The following is a 3103-nucleotide window of genomic DNA, read 5'->3' on the forward strand; positions in this document are numbered from 1 at the left end:
ACATAGTCCTATAAGATGGAATTCATTTCTATCCAATTTTAGGATTAGCAGATAGGTTATTCCCTTAAGTATTGACTCCTAGCCTTGAACAAGGGGCCCTGCCCTCTCTATGATTGAGAGGGACTCGGTTTATTGGTAAGACCATAAACCAATTGTTCATTAGCGGATCAATGGAAACGTAAGGAGCAAGATGTATTACAAGGGTAAAGCGATAGCGATAATTTTGGTCTGGCTATAAATACGAACAATCTGTGAAGGATTGATATATTGATCATGGTTAAATCAGATGGATAGAGATATATCTATAGTGAGGAGAGTGCATAACTATTGGGCTTTAGTTAAGTAACCCAGTAGTTCACGAATATTGATTTATTTGGTTCAAAGAGTTTAGCCGAGTTATCTCAAATCGTTGGAGTTCATGACCTATAGACCCATTAGATCCCTCTACTAGCTCGTAAAGGGACTAAACCTTAGAATAGTGTGTTGAGAGAATTTTAAGTGTTCAAATTCGGATTAGGGATTGGATTATTATATACGATATAACTAATGTTTAATTTTTCAAATTAAACAAACTTGGACCGTTGAAAATATTTAAATTTGATTTAAATATTGAATATATAAATATGGGTTCATATTTGGATTGGGTGTTTTATTAATTTAATATTTGATATTAAATTAATTTTAAATTATTTAAGTAAATAATTATTTGTTTAGAATTAATTTGATCAAAATTTTAATTTATGAAATTCAAACATAAAATTAATTAGATTTTGGTTAAATTAATCTAATTTTGATAAATAAAATAAAATAAAATAAAAATTGATTTGCATGCTGATTTTCTATAAAATAGAAGTTTTAATATCGATTAAAACTTAATGCAACTTCTAAAGTTAAGTGAATTTCTGTGTGTGTGTGTGTTTTTTTTTTTTTTTTTTTTTTGTTGAAATTCTACATTATTTCTTTACCAAATCCAAAATCCATCCAAAGTTCACCCAATCTAAGCCCAAAAGAATAGTGAAGTTCTTGAGATGATCTACATCAAGTTTTTAAGAATAAATTTATAGTGAATAGAAATAATTAAGGGATTCTTCAAAGATTGTACTTCTCTAATCTTAAATTCTGGAAATTTGAACATGCATGCTTAATCACTAAAATTGATGTAGTTAGAGTGTTTAGAATCCATATTACTTCTGGATGTTGAATGTCAACTCTATTATATAAAACACTACTTCATAGTCTTTACAACCATCTTCAGAGATTCTCTCCAAGAAAATTTTCTCAATTTAATTTTTAGAGAAGACTTCTCTAAAAATTTTCTTTCCCCATTTCCACTCATTTTTCAAGAGAGATTTCCACAAACCGGATCCTTTCCAGAGTTATAGAAAGAAAGATGTTGAAAAGGAAGATTTCAAGGAGAAAACTACTAATTCGAGGAAGAGATTTCGTCGTGGTCACATATCAACAACGTTATGATGCTTCACCTTCTTCTAGTTATTATACTTTTAATTCTTTCAAGTAACCAAAGAAAGCGATCACGTGCTTCCACCAAGATTCAATTTCCTTCACCTTTCTACCGGTCTTATCCAACTTCTTGTAGTTAATACACACTCGCCACATCGTTATCATACTAGTATAAATGCACTCATCTTTTTCATTTCTCACCATTGTCATCCTTCATTTCTTAGGTACCACCTACACAAGGCTTACCTAAGAACTATTAAAAATATTACATATTATACCAGCATTCAATAACTTTAAAATCGCAGCCTTTAACTATCTATTTTATAGGAGTATTAAGTCTCTTTTATGCACAACCAAGGGATTAAATATATCCTCCATTAATATTTTATGCTTAACGATAGACACATCGATGTGCTTCAAAGGAAAACATTATCTGTCGGGAATATCCTAAAACTCGCAGTTCGTAATCATGGAAACATATTCTATTTATCAATAAAAGTATTATCGAAGAATTTAATCAATAAACATGTTATTGAAATTGAAATAGCATTATGTTATAAAATCCAATAAATGAATCTATGACTATAATATCAATATGAATACTGTAAATTTATGTAGAGACATAAAAGAGGATCATGTTATAGTATATAGCCAAAAAAGTCTATGCATGAGATTGGATACCTCAATTTGAGGACACTATGGATGTGGTCTACTTTCTATACTGATACAAATGATGTGATCCTAAAATCGTTCATGTGATACATGCGAGTAGAGGCATCCTATGTAAAAGAGTTTTGCATAAGATCGGACCACGAAATAGTCACTTTCTTTACAACGACCGTTTACTGTTAAAGCTGACTATTTTAATTTGATGACCTAGGGTAACTCAATCTTAATCCTAAGCTAACTATCAAATCTTGTTTATTCGAGCTTATCCTTTGATATGCATAGGTGAGAGTAGTTCAACAACACTACTCAACAAGCCTCCCATTTTGGGGATAAGATAGGATAGATAGTTGGAGACATAGTCATGCAAGATGAAACTCACTCCTACCCATTTTAAGGTTAGCAGATAGGTCGTTCCTTTAAATACTGATTCCTCATTTTGAATGAATGGTCCCCATCCTCTCAAGGTCGAGAGGGACATGGTTTATTAGTTGGATTATAAACCATTTTTTCAATAGAGGATCAGTGGCAGCTTAACGAGCAAGATGTATTTACAGGGGTAAAACGATAATTTTGACCCAACTGTAAATACGAACAACTGTGAAGGATCGACTTACTGATCATATTAATTAAATGAACAAAAATATATCTACAGTGCGGAGAGTGTGACCATCGAGCTATAGTGGTATGTCTCAGTGGTTAACGAATATTGATTAACTCAGGTTAAAGAGTTTAGCCGAGTAATCTCAAAGTGTTAGAGCTCATGATCTCTAGGTCTATAAGATCCCTCTACTAGCTCGTAAAACTTTACACCTTTGATTAGAAAATTGAGCGAATTTGAAGTGTTTAAATCTGAAATTAGAGTTTGAATTTGAAATGTTCAAAATCAATTTAGGGTTTAGATAATTATATTTGATATAGTTAATGTTTGAATATAGTAAAATTAAAAGTAATTCGAGAGTTTAAAATATTTAAA

Source organism: Benincasa hispida, chromosome 3, assembly GCF_027475165.1.
Source record: "Benincasa hispida cultivar pf3 chromosome 3, pf3_genome.v1.1, whole genome shotgun sequence".
In the NCBI taxonomy this organism is placed as follows: Eukaryota; Viridiplantae; Streptophyta; class Magnoliopsida; order Cucurbitales; family Cucurbitaceae; genus Benincasa; species Benincasa hispida.